The following is a 14962-nucleotide window of genomic DNA, read 5'->3' on the forward strand; positions in this document are numbered from 1 at the left end:
AATTCTCAACCAGTTCCTCCCTATCTGTCAAAATCAAATCGAGAACAGCCTTTCCCTTGGTAGCTGTCTCCACCTCCTAACATAAAAAATGGTCTCCAATACATTCCAAGAACTTACTGGATACTCTGTGCCCTGCTGTATTTTTTTCCCAACAGATGTCTGGGTAGTTGAAGTCCCTCATCACCACCAAGTCCTGTGCTTTACATGATTTTGTTAGCGGTTTATAAAAAGCCTCCTCCATCTCTTCTTCCTAGTTAGGTGGTCTGTAGTAGACCCCTACCATGACATCACCCTTGTTTTTTACCCCTGTTATTCTTACCAGGAGACTTTCGACAAATCTGTCTCCTATTTCCATCTCACTCTCCTTCCAAGTGCATACATTTTTAATCTATAAGGCAATGCCTCCTCCCCTTTTTCCCTGCCAGTCCTTCCTGAGCAAGCTATACCCTTTTATACCAACAGTCGAGTCATGTGTTTTATCCCACCAGGTCTCTGTGAGGCCAACTGTGTCATAGTTGTATTTATTTACTAGCATTTTGAGTTCTTCCTGCTTATTCCCCAGACTTCTTGCATTCATATACAGACATCTAAGATACTGATTTGTTCCCCCACCCCACACACTTCTGTCTTGTCTTTCCTTTACCCTGGCTATAACAGCCCATGCTCCCCCCAAATTCAAAACCTTCTCCCAGGTCTCCATGTTCTTGACTTACCTGTGGGTTTTGGTCACCTGCCTCCTTCAAACCTAGTTTAAAGCCCTCCTCATGAGGCTAGCCAATCTGTATCCAAATATGCTCTTCCCCTTCTTTGATAGGCAGACCCCACCTCTGCTTAACATCTTTCTTCCTGGAACAGCATCCCGTGGCCAAGGAAGCTGAAGCCCGCCTGGCGACATCATCCTCGCAGCCAGGCATTCACCTCCAGGATGCATCTGTCTCTGCCTGGGCCCGCTACCCTTGACTGGAAGGATCGAAGAAAACACTACCTGTGTTCTGAATTCCTTCACCCTTACTCCCAGAGCCTGGTAGTCACTTCTGATGTGCTGAGGGTCATTCCTCTCAGTGTCATTAGTGTCCACATGGATGAGTAGCATGGGGTAGTAGTCAGAGGGCCGGATGATCCTCGACAATCCCTCCGTAATGTCTCGGATACGGGCCCCTGGCAGGCAGCATACCTCCCAGGATGCCATATTAGGGAGACAGATGGGTGCCTCCATCCCCATTTTTTCCTTGACTATCCTTCCTGAGCAAGCTGTACCCTTCTATACCAATATTGTGCTTTAACATGATGCTGCTCAACTTCAGAAATATTGGTCCAAAGTGATGTTCTTCACATAAGCAGACCAGGAGAAAGACAAGGTAAATAAAATAGAAAATAAATGAAGAGCTTGGACGAGCCTAACCTACAAAAGTAAAAACAATTCATGTCCCTTTCAGTTGTGTCCTAAAAGCCCATTATTAAAATAAAACCCAACTCTCGAGAATAATTATTTCAATCTAAGGCATCTTGGTTGGTTTGTGTATATTGATCTATTGACCTGCATGGGAGCACAGCATTATAAATGATATTTACACTGGCTAATTGGTACCATTAACAATATAAACAGTTCCCCTTTGTTTGGCTGCAGGATAAGAATATAAATAGATTCGAGCAGGAATGCTGTTACAAGTAGATCCAAGATGACAAAGCAGGGCTCTCACATTAAAGCTACACATTTGAATTTTTCAAAAACACCACACTTTCTTCCAAATCATTACGAAGAATGTTAGATAAGATGTTATTTATGGTATTTTTACCAGTTTTCAATCCACAGCATAGTGTTCCTCTCCAAACCAATCTGAATGAATTTTTCAATTAACATTTAACGAGCGACTGTATCAAAGTCTTCGCTGAAATGCAAAAATGAACATCTACTGCACTATTTTGTAATTCTGTTTAAAATGTATGTTTGTTTAGTAATAATTATCCTTTATAATGCAAGACTGTTTATTGCTTGTGGATTCATTATCCTCTGGATGTTTAGTAGGGTTTTCCCCCCCCTCTCTCTATATACATTTTATACATATTTAAACGAGAGGACAGATCTGCAGCTGGTATAAGCCTGTGCAAATTCCACTGACTTCACTGGAGCTATTCTACCCTAGCTGAGGATCTGGCCTTGGGACGGAAGTTAGATATTTAAATTCATAGGCACCAACTCCATGAGTGCTCTAGGGCTGGAGCACCCATGGAAAAAAATTAGTGAGTGCTTAGCACCCACTGGCACCCAGCTCCCCACCCCCCCAGCGCCTCCCACCCACCGGTGACCCCGCCAATCAATTCCTTCCTCTCCCTCCCAGCACCTCCTGCCCACCGTTGATCAGCTGTTGTGCGGCATGCAGGAGGGGCTGGGCTGGGCAGAGGGAGAAGAGGGGATGGGGTGCACTTGGGGGAGGGGGAGCGGAGCAGGAAGAGGCAGGGTGTGGGTGCGGCCTTGGGGGAAGGGGTGGAGTGAGGGCGGGGCCAGAGGCGGAGCAGGGGTTGAGCACCCCCCCCCGCCAAAGGAAATGGTGGTGCCTGTATCTAAATTGGTAATGGGCAGAATTATTCTTTTCTGTTTTGATCATTACTCCTTTAGAAAGAGAAAGAAAAAACATAGCAAGAGAAAGATGAGATACAGGAAGGATTGGGTCCCCCCCCACACACACACTTTTGAGAGAAGGTCCTGACCGTTTGCTGGAGCAGAAAGAAGGCCCTATGTCAATTTAAATTCCGGCTATTAAACATGGGACCTTTCTTTGTCTGTGGGTCTCTGGAGCATCCAGTTTCAACTCATATAGGGGAGTCTCCCCAGGTCGTGGTACATCTCTGGAGGTGTTACAACCTTGTGAATAAAGTGAACAACTGTCTTGTCAAGCTTCAATGAAATAGAAGTATCGCAAATGTTAGGCCTCAAACTTGTGTATACTGCAAGATGCAAGCCTTGCAAAAATAAAGCTTAAGCTTGTGACTTGTGGTCAGGAAACGAGGCGACCAGACAGCTATTTATGCTGACTCCTATGTACTTATCAATCCAAAATTACCCACATTCAAAATCTAATTGGCTACAGAAAATAAATAGGCCTCAATTATACAAACAACAAACAATTGGACATAAAAATTAAGTACGCATCAATTATACAGTTAGGGCAACCACATAAACAATGGGGCCCACCCTGATTAGTTGGTCTGTTCTAAAACACGGCCGTCAGACCAGATAAAAGGGACGAAGGCACGGGAGTGTGTGTGTGTTTTCGGTCATACCTGACCCACACCCCTGGAACCGAAGGGACGGGCACTTCTTGACTGTCTGTACCTGGCCAATGCGCAAAACGTCCGACTGTATTTTTTGGACGAATGCAGGGTAAGTCTATGAAGTAAAGAAGTCTGGTCGCTCGAGTTGAATTGATCATAGTCATATCGATACTGTAGTACAAAATCAATAGTAGATGGCTGATGCATAATAGCTTTGCATGAGTTATTGCTTGTCTTTTACATCGTCCTAGCAAATGCATGTAGAGCTGTCGTTCATCAGCTTTATGTTGCCTTTAAAATAGTTTTAAACCAGGAATATAGGGCTGGTGAAGAATAGCTTTACTTATGCTTGTCTTCAGGGCTTTTATTATAACCTGCCAGGACCAGCATATGTGGAGTCACTGTTCAGGAACTCACAAACGGTCCACAATATTACATGTACTTGTGCTTGTCTTCAATATAATCTGCCTTTTGTATTAATCCTTATGCAGTGCTGGTCCTTGATTTTCCTTCTTTTGTTTTGTTTGTGCTGTTATTATAGTCGGAAATTATTAAAAGCCTTCCTTGAGGAATAATCAGAAGTTCTTCCTTGTTTTATACGGACACCACTTAACCTCATTACATCTGTGTTGGGTGGTGGGAAGTAGCGAACACCACGGGGTGAAATAGGGCCCCGAGGTGTACCTCCTTCTTCCTTTATCTCTGCAAACCTGAGTGAAGCTCACTGTTCACCCCTCACTGTTCTTAGTTGCTGGAGGGCTGTGGTCACTCCTTGATGGAATTATATGCAATCCCTGGCCCACAGTGATGCAGAAACTTAGTACACTAGAATCTCCCAAAGTTATTGCAGGAAATTGCCATATCTGTCACCATAGGTATCTTAAAAGATCGCTATTATTATGGAGATTGAGAGAGATTTACCTGGTCCATTTTACAGATGCACAAATTAAATCATCCAAGCGGTTAAAGCTGTGATTTCTGGAGGAGGGGGGAAGGGAGTTAACACCCAGCTCCCTTTGAAAACCCCAACAAAATGGCCGTTCCAAACCCATCCCAAGTGATTTGCCCAACCATACCGTGACTCACCTGAGAATAAAAGTCCCAGCTCCCAATTCTCTTCTTTAACTAACAGCCTGTGCTCTTTGTTTAAACCACCATTTCCCAATGCCATACCCTTAGCTTCACCGCCGGTTTCAGCTTTATGAGCAGCACTGTGTGTATTTTAGTCTTTTTAAAAAAAAAAAAAACAACAAGAAGAAGAGTTTGAAATGTGATTAAATAGAATGGGCCCAATTTTCCACTACTATTGCGACTATTCTGATGGGGCAGCATTCTCCACTGCTTGGAACGAACTTTGCACAGACTAGTTAAACTATCCTAAATGCAAAACAGTAAGAATCAATCCCATTAACTTCTTCAGTGCCTGTTCCATTCAGATGGTTCTGAGCTATTCCGAGCCTCCTATCCACCCCCTTCAAACAGTTGGCAGCAGAGTCTTGTGGATAAAACACTACCCAGGAATAAAACATAATTGCAATTAAGAAGCTACAGAAATCTCTGAAGGCTGCAGCAAATCGACGTTTGCGGCATTGGAGTTAATGGAAATACTTCATTTACACTACTTGAGGATCTGGCCCAATTGTCTGAGAAATCAGTCCCTTTGTGTGTGTGGGAGAGAATAAGATCCATCTTTCCAGAGCATTCAGCATTGCTGAAGCGGTACGAGTCCGATGAAGTGCCACTTGGCATTGTAGCTTGGCACTTTCCATGGCATGGCAGAGAGCTGTCTGTAAAAGAGGCGTCCATTGTCAGTGCAGCACCGTCACTGAACTGTGGTTGCCCTGGAGCCACAGGGGTTAGAATAACATTGAGTTTCCCTCATTATTGCAAGAAAAGGAATGTGCACACAGCAAAAGCAAGAATAAAGCCTATTGGGCTGATCCTAGGGTAATGTAGGGGGTGGGGGGCGGGGGAGGGATTGGCACCTCAATGTGACAGCTCAGCCATGGAGCAGAATGGGTGAGGAGTTCCAACACAATTAGGTTATCATAAAACTGGAAGGGATGGGCTAGTGGCCTTAGATACAGGTTAAAAGAAACCTAGGGCCAGATTCTCCACTGCACCTCAGAATCATTTGCACTGGTGCAAAATGGGTGTAAAATGCGGTCAGAGCACCACGGCAGCATTTCCCCCCACCCATTTTGCACAGAGGTAAATGGTTCTAATGGATGCAAGAGGTGGAGAATTAGGCCCACGGAGCCCAGTTCTGAACTCATTTATACCAGCTTAAGTCTCAAATACAAGCGGATTGCTTTGGGTGTGTGTGTGTGCAGATGGGGAGCTCAGAATCAGGCCCTCGATGCCCTGGAACCCTTCTAAGCAGAGGTTTTTGAGCCCTTTATACTTAGCATGCAGACAAAGTGAGAGGAGACTTGGGCCCTCTATTTCACGGGTGTAGATCAAGAGTAACTCCACTGAAATCACTGGAGTTGCACTGGCGTAAGTGAGATGAGAATTAAGCCCAGACTGGGCTTTAAAACAGTCCAGGGTATCTGCTTTCCATGGGCATTAAATATCTCACAGCATTTTGTGCCAGTCCTGGGGGTTGTCTTGGTATCTACAACCAAAATTACCCCATATCCCACCCTTATACATTTTTGTTGGCTGCATTTCATTGGTGCTGGATACAGCTGATCAGATCCTTTGGGATCTTGCAGTATGAACAGTCCTGGATAAATGCACAATCTTAGTACACAACGGATTGGAAAAGTATCATAGATATCAAGGTTGGAAGGGACCTCAGGTGGTCATCTAGTCCAACCCCCTACTCAAAGTAACTGTGCAGAAGGCTACTGTTTCCTATGTTAAACAAGGATTTCTGTGCCAGCCCTTGGAATCAAGCCATGAGGACCTAAGCGATTTAGTTAGACTTGAGTAGTGGAGTAAATCTAATGAAATCAAGAGCACTGACCAGATTCATCCCTATGTAAAGTGAGATGAGAATCAGACCTTCAGTGTGTGTAAACCATGACCATGAGATGGTCGAGTTCAGGATCCTGACACAAGGAAGAAAGGAAAGCAGCAGAATACGGACCCTGGACTTCAGAAAAGCAGACTTTGACTCCCTCAGGGAACTGATGGGCAAGATCCCCTGGGAGAACAACATGAGGGGGAAAGGAGTCCAGGAGAGCTGGCTGTATTTTAAAGAATCCTTATTGAGGTTACAGGGACAAACCATCCCGATGTGTCGAAAGAATAGTAAATATGGCAGGCGACCAGCTTGGCTTAACAGTGAAATCCTTGCTGATCTTAAACACAGAAAAGAGGCTTACAAGAAGTGGAAGATTGGACAAATGACCAGGGAAGAGTATATAAATATTGCTTGGGCATGTAGGAATGGAATCAGGAAGGCTAAATCACACCTGGAGTTGCAGCTAGCGAGGGATGTTAAGAGTAACAAGAAGGGTTTCTTCAGGTATGTTGGCAATAAGAAGAAAGCCAAGGAAAGTGTGGGCCCCTTACTAAATGAGGGAGGCAACCTAGTGACGGAGGATGTGGAAAAAGGTAATGTACTCAATGCTTCTTTTGCCTCTATCTTCACGAACAAGGTCAGCTCCCAGACAACTGCACTGGGCAGCACAGCATGGGGAGGAGGTGGCCAGCCCTCTGTGAAGGAAGAAGTGGTTCGGGACTATTTAGAAAAACTGGATGTACACAAGTCCATGGGGCCGGATGCGTTGCATCCGAGAGTGCTAAAGGAATTGGCGGATGTGATTGCAGAGCCATTGGCCATTATCTTTGAAAACTCATGGCAATCGGGGGAAGTCCCGGAAGATTGGAAAAAGGCTAATGTCGTGCCCATCTTTAAAAAAGGGAAGAAGGATGATCCTGGGAACTACAGGCCGGTCAGCCTCACCTTAGTCCCCAGAAAAATCATGGAGCATGTCCTCAAGGAATCAGTTCTGAAGCACTTAGACGAGAGGAAAGTGATCAAGAACAGTCAGCATGGATTCACCAAGGGAAAGTCATGCCTGACTAATCTAATCGCCTTCTGTGATGAGATAACTGGTTCTGTGGATGAAGGGAAAGCAGTGGACGTGTTATTCCTTGACTTTAGCAAAGCTTTTGACACGGTCTCCCACAGTATTCTTGTCAGCAAGTTAAAGAAGTATGGGCTGGATGGATGCACTACCAGGTGGGTAGAAAGTTGGCTAGATTGTCAGGCTCAACAGGTAGCGATCAATGGCTCCATGTCTGGTTGGCAGCCGGTATCTAGCGGAGTGCCCCAAGGGTCCGTCCTGGGGCCAGTTTTGTTCAATATCTTCATTAATGATCTGGAGGATGGTGTGGATTGCACCCTCAGCAAGTTTGTGGATGACACTAAATTGGGAGGAGTTTGTGGATGACACTAAATTGGAGGGTAGGGTTAGGATACAGAGGGACCTAGACAAATTGGAGGATTGGGCCAAAAGAAATCTGATGAGGTTCAATAAGGATAAGTGCAGGGTCCTGCACTTAGGACGGAAGAACCCAATGCACCGCTACAGACTAGGGACCGAATGCCTAGGCAGCAGTTCTGCAGAGAAGGACCTAGGGGTGACAGTGGACGAGAAGCTGGATATGAGTCGACAGTGTGCCTTGTTGCCAAGAAGGCCAATGGCATTTTGGGGTGTATAAGTAGGGGCATCGCCAGCAGATCAAGGCACATGATCGTTCCCCTCTATTCAACATTGGTGAGGCCTCATCTCGAGTACTGTGTCCAGTTTTGGGTCCCACACTACAAGAAGGATGTGGAGAAATTGGAGAGAGTCCAGCGAAGGGCAACAAAAATCATTAGGGGACTGGAACACATGAGTTATGAGGAGAGGCTGAGGGAACTGGGATTGTTTAGTCTACGGAAGAGAAGAATGAGGGGGGATTTGATAGCTGCTTTTAACTACCTGAAAGGTGGATCCAAAGAGGATGGATCTAGACTATTCTCAGTGATAGCAGATGACAGGACAAGGAGTAATGGTCTCAAGTTGCAGTGGGGGAGGTTTAGGTTGGATATTAGGAAAAACTTTTTCACTAGGAGGGTGGTGCAACACTGGAATGCGTTACCTAGGGAGGTGGTAGAATCTCCTTCCTTAGAAGTTTTTAAGGTCAGGCTTGACAAAGCCCTGGCTGGGATGATTTAGTTGGGATTGGTCCTGCTCTGGGCAGGGGGTTGGACTAGATGGCCTCTAGAGGTCCCTTCCAACTCTGTTATTCTATGATTCTAAACAAAAAAAATGGTACTTTCTTTAAAACCAGTTTGAGTGGTGAGGGATGTTGGCCTTTAGCAGACAATTGTTATTCAATATATGAGGATATACGGTATCTTTGAAGTATTTATTTGAACAATTCCATCTGACAAAAAAGGGCCACAAAAATCTAACACAGTTAGCAGGGATCCAGTTCTTAAAGCTTTCCGATGTACTGGCTCTGTGCTAAATGGATGATTGACAGGCTGCGTAGGTTACTCTAAACTGCCACTTGCTTTTTGAAAAGTCAACTTAGTTCTTGAGTGTCAGCGACTAACTGGAGCAGAAGAGTCCTCACTGTGCAGCTGTGTACAAAAAAGCTACCAACAGGGACAGTCAGAAGAATTCCACTCGCCGTTGTGAAATAAGGCTTTGCACGTGGATCTGAGAGGGTCCCCCATGCCTCAGGGAGAAAAAGCCCCCTGAAGTCCAAGCAGCAGACAGGGCAGCACATCAGCAGCCTCTCTCTGAGGCTTCCACAGAGGCTGGCAGTCTCACACGTGACAGCGTGTTTAGCCACCCACACTTCTTCCCAACACCCTTTGTGAAAAACAAATTGCAGCAAGAGCTATAAAGAGATGCTGCAAGAAAGCTGCTGTTCCAGTCATCCATCTACAGCGATGGGCAGCCGTATATCATGGGACGCAGGAAGGATGGATGGATAGGTTGAATTATGTGCACGGTTAGCACTGGCAATGTGAACGGGCTAAGGGCATAGAAGAACCCACACCTCCTTCTATTCCTTCCCAATGATAGATACTGCGTGGCTGTTCTACTACTCTGTGTTTGTATAGCACCTCTCACAGTGAGACCCCATTCTTGGTTGGTCCGTCAGCACTACTGATATGAACAAAATAAATATACATGTACACAGGGCTGGATTAACCCTGAGTATGTCTACACAGCCTCTAAGCACCCGCAGTTGGCCTGGGTCAGCTGAGTCAGGCTCTCAGGGCTTGGGCTGCAGGGCTGTAAAACTGCTGTGGAGATATTTGGGCTCAGGCTGGAGCCTGAGCTCTGGAACACTCCTTCCCCCCGAAACGTTTCGCCCCACAGCCTGAGCCCTGTGAGCCTGAGTCAACTAACTTGAGCCAGCCATGGCCGTGCCACGAGTCTTTTATTCCAGTGTAGACATAACCCCATACAAGCTCAAAGAGCAGACATAATCCATCTGAAGTGATGATGCTCAAGAGACTGCAAGTTCCAGGCCCAGAGATCTAATCTCAGTTTTATGCTCCCACAGTTCACCTGACTTCTGCCCAGCATGCAGTGCCAAACCGGTCAGAGATGAGTATTTTGTTTGTGTCCTTATTTAAACACAAATACCCTGGGGTGTTTATTACCATGTAAGTTCATGTTGCAATTTACAGGCATTTTGAATCCACGTCTCCCTGCGAGTACAAGATATATGGCTCCGTCTACTGAGCCTGACACCTCAGAAGGGTCAGAATAGCTACTAGGATGAAAAGGAAAGCTTAAAAAAAGGGAGGCTTTCCAAATCTTGAGAGCACCAGGCAAAACGTGGTAAGAAGCTGTCAAGGTTCCTTCCCCACTCTGAACTCTAGGGTACAGATGTGGGGACCTGCATGAAAACCTCCTCAGCTTACTTTTACCAGCTTAGGTTAAAACTTCCCCAAGGTACACATTAATTTTACCCTTTGCCCTTGGACTTCCACTGCCACCACCAAACTTTATCTGGGTTCCTGAGAAAACGTTGTTTGGAAACGTCTTTCCCCCAAAAATCCTCCCAACCCTTGCACCCCGCTTCCTGGGGAAGGTTTGGTAAAAATCCTCACCAATTTGCATAGGTGACCACAGACACAAACCCTTGGATCTTAGAACAATGAAAAAGCATTCAGTTTTCTTACAAGACGACTTTTAATAGAAGAAAATTAAAGAATCACCTCCATAAAATCAAGATGGTAAATACCTTACAGGGTAATTAGATTCAAAACATAGAGAATCCCTCTAGGCAAAACCTTAAGTTACAAAAAAGACACACAGACAGGAATATTCATTCTATTCAGCACAGGTATTTTCTCAGCCATTTTAACAAATCATAATCTAACACATACCTAGCTAGATTACTTACTAAGTTCTAAGACTCCATTCCTGTTCTGTCCCCGGCCAAAGCATCATACAGACAGACACAGACCCTTTGTTTTTCTCCCTCCTCCCAGCTTTTGAAAGTATCTTGTCTCCTCATTGGTCATTTTGGTCAGGTGCCAGCGAGGTTACCTTTAGCTTCTTAACCCTTTACAGGTGAGAGGAGCTTTCCCCTGGCCAGGAGGGATTTTAAAGGTGATTACCCTTCCCTTTATATTTATGACAGACGCCATTCAGGGAGAATGGAAGGAAAGCTGCAAACACCATTCCTCAAAGAAGAGCTTAAAATGTTTCTCTTTCCACGGACATATTCTTCTCACGTACGTTGCAGCCTTATGGTCTTTTGTGTGTGTGACCTAGGTCACACACTACCCAAATGCATCCGACTAGTTTGAAGCACAGTGCTAAAGGATATGCTGGAGAGAGGGGAGCGTTTTCCAGTGGCTAGAGCAGAAGATTGAAAATTAGGGCTGTTGGAGTCTTTTTCTGGCTCCACTGCAAGTCACCGTGTGGTTTATAGCAAGTCCCTTTACCTCTGTGTACCTCCATTTACCCTGCTGTGAAAGATTCCCTCCACAGGGTCCACAAGATGATGCTATGGAGATAGCCAAGCCCCTCTTCCATATGGGTACTCTCATCCCCAAATGCACAGCTCTCCAGGCCTACACAAGGACTTGAAGACTTGACCCATACAACGTGAAAGTGATACGTGCTCATTTAAGCCCTGATCTTGCACCATTAAAGTGAATGGGAACTTTGCCGTTGACTTCAATCAGCTTAGAATCAAGTCCTTGTGCCTCCCTTACACACGAGAGTCTTGATCTTGCCACCCACTTAAGTCCTGTTTTGAGAGCCTAAATACTTACTCCACCAGTAAAAGCGCTGATATCAGTGAAAGTACTTGAGGACTAAGATACTACCTAACCTGCATAAGAGTGGCTAAATCCAGCCTTGTATGAATAAAACAACAAATGTTATCTCTTGTTTCAGGAAGATTTTCAGATGAGTCCAATGTTGAATCAATTTTTTTTAAATCATCACACCTCTCTTAAAACAATTCCTAGTTTTTAAATGTGAAGAAAATTAACACAAAAATAAAAACCCAGGTTCAGATAACATTTATAACCCAATAACCTTTGATATCTGCTATAAAAAAAGGGATTTGCTGCAGTAATTGATCATTTTTGAACAAGTAACCACCAAGATTTATATATGGAATAATTATAGGTTTTAGAAACTGCCTGGCTGGAAGGACACTGTCTGCAAAGAAGTTAATTAAAAGCCAAATATTATTTTTTTCCATATGCCCAGTAAGGTAGATCCTATAGATAAAACACACGCATCATCTTCAGGCTTTTGTTACATCACACTGTTATTGAAGTTTCTTTATCCCTACCCAATGAAGTGAATTTTCTGGCATTCCACAAATATGGATGAGTTTATCTAGGTACTTCTATGGCTCCTATCATAATATTATCTGAATGCTTCCCTGTATTTGATGTATTTATCCCCATAATCCCTCTGCCTTGGTTGGGAAGTGCTATTATCCTCATTTTACTGATGGGGAAACCGAGGCAGACAGTCAGACTAAGACCCCAATTGCGAAAGGTATTTTGGCACTGCTCTGCTGAGTACTGCAATGTCTGAATACACATCTAGGTTCAAGGTCACTTGCCCATGGTGACACACAGGGAAGCAGGGAATTGAACGTTGGTATCCAGAGTCTTAAAACAGCACCTTAAACCCTGGACTATTCCTTCACTCTGATGAGTGTGGTGGAAGCTGGGTGAAATGTTGATGGACTGCAAATCTTTGGGCAAAAGCTGCTTTGGTCTCTAAAATTATGCATTGAAATTGGATTGCCCCTCCATTTTGCACCCTTAAAACACGGAGTTGCATATGCAGACACAGAGTAAATGGCCAGTAGGCTAAGCAATGAAGAATTAAAAGAAAACATCCAACCACTGCAACGCAAGTCAAGGTATTTCTCCTGCAACTGGGAAAAAAGAGAAGAGATCTTACTGAATGACAGGTATATACAGTACCAGATATGCGCAGCTCAATCCCAACAGACCTTTCCTGGGGAGTCAATGGGAATGGAAGGAACTCAGCACTTCACTGGTTTGAGCCCTTGCTGTGCTGTTCAAGGCTTGTCAGTCTACTGTACAGCCTCTATCATGGCATCTGAGCGCCTCCCAAATAGAGATCAGTACAGCAGATCCGTTCCAGGGACTCGCGCAAGCTCACTATATACCCTCCTCAGTGGTGATGGAGAAGCTGTACTTCCCAGTGGGATTTTGGAGAACAAGTTTTGGCACGACCCTCTATTGTGGGCTCTTTGGTAATGCAACTGAGCCTTACCACATTCCCGTTCAGGCTCCATCCTTCATCGTTTAAGTCCAGGGGAGTTTTGCCATTGGAAGCAGGAAAGGCTTTGAGTTCGGAACTCCTGCTAGATGAAAAGCCTTCAAATACCCCTCTCTCAGCTACACAATTCATTTATTTTCCTGTAGGCTTTCAGGGTCTATTGAATATTACTTCCCCCCGATCCCCCAGCCCCTGCTGACTCTTTAGTCTTTTCTAGAAAGTGTTACTTAGAGGTTAACAGGCAGAAAGAGAATTAATGAGATGAACAAAAGCAGACTCCAAATGGTTTCTTCCTTCAATGCAAACTTCGTTCTGCATGGGGTAGCCTATTTCCTGTTGTCAAAATCAATTATCAGGAAACACAACAGGCTTTGGAGCCAACAATTTCCAGCTCTTCTTTCTTCCTTTCTTTTTTTAAATGTCAAAATATTTATCCTCATTTTTTTCATACCGTCACCACTGCTTCTGCTTTTCAAAACTGCTATGTCATGAGACAAGCTGCAAGATACACTTCCATGCTCTCTCATATACAATTCATTCTCTTGGGAAGCAATTCACTTTTGTGTGGAGGACCACCACTTAAGTCTTAGCAGGTGAGTTTTACCCTTGGTTTAATACCCAGCTCTGCTACAGATTACCTGTGTCACCCTGGGCAAGTCATCTAACCTCTGCTTCTGTTCCCTATCTTTAAAATAGACATCATACACCCTTTCTCTCACCCTTTGTCTTGTCTAGTTAGACTGTACAATCTTTGCGGCAGGGACTGTTTCTTAGCTTATGCTTATCCAGGGGCCCTGATCTCAGCTGAGGGCTCTGGGGACTACAATCCAAATGCATACAATAATCCTAATGAATAATAATAATTTCTTAGGAGCCCAGCGATTATGTTCTGTATAAATACATGATGCAGATGGAGCTACATAGTCACACAATAGTTAAATTTTGCTTTCCCTCCACAGCCTTTAAAAAAAAATGGAAAAAAAAAAGCTGATCCTGGGAGACATGCAATTCCAAAACCAATTTACTGGGGTCTATTCTATGGCCTTAGTACAGTACAGGGAATATGCCCTGGACTCTAACTTGATACCCCAGGGCTCAGAATGCTCTCACACCATTACTGTATTGTAGATTGCTCACCATATACTGGTCCACTGAATGTATATATATTTTAATGTGATAGCTTTAAATGTATCTGTTCTATTTTTTTGCCAACCTTCCAAATTTGTTCTACAAGTTAAGAAATCTATAATTTGGTACTTATTTGGGGGAGGAAGATAAGGAACATTACACCAGATGGTAAGTACAAAAACTCAAGAACAAAACTATTCTTGAAATCAAGAACACATTTCTGTATAATGGACCATATAATTAATCCATGAGCGAGATGACAAAGTCCCTAATCATACATACAGTCAGCTGGTTCTTTGTAGATTTGGTTACTAACTCAACTGTTTCATTTAATACTCCGAGCTAATGAGGGGTCTCGTATCCTGACAAGCTGAACATTAGTGAATTTCTGCACTGAGCACAAGATGTTCAGAAGGTTTAGTGGCATGTGCAAACAGCAATTATAAAAATTAGAAGGGGATGGCCACTTTGGGAGCGCTTATACAAGCTCTGTGGTGGTTTTTACCCAGGGAGATCATTCTCTTAGTAGGCAGTCTTACTTGGAGCCTTGTTTGCCAGGAAAGGAACACACTTCTTCAGGTGCCTACACGGCAAAGAGAAAGCCCTCATGCATTTTCAAAAACTTTCGCTTCTTGTTCCTCAGCAAGAACCTACATAAAACAAGGTCGGTGCTTGCGAATCCATCAGCGAAGGCCTCAGCATGCTCATTTTGCTCAGCCCAAAATAAAGCTTTTGACATACTTGACTCCCCTACTGGGTAATGATCTGGCATTGTTAAAAAGTTGTTTAGCACTCGGAATTAAAGG

This window comes from Lepidochelys kempii, chromosome 26 (assembly GCF_965140265.1).
Source record: "Lepidochelys kempii isolate rLepKem1 chromosome 26, rLepKem1.hap2, whole genome shotgun sequence".
NCBI classification, from domain to species: domain Eukaryota; kingdom Metazoa; phylum Chordata; order Testudines; family Cheloniidae; genus Lepidochelys; species Lepidochelys kempii.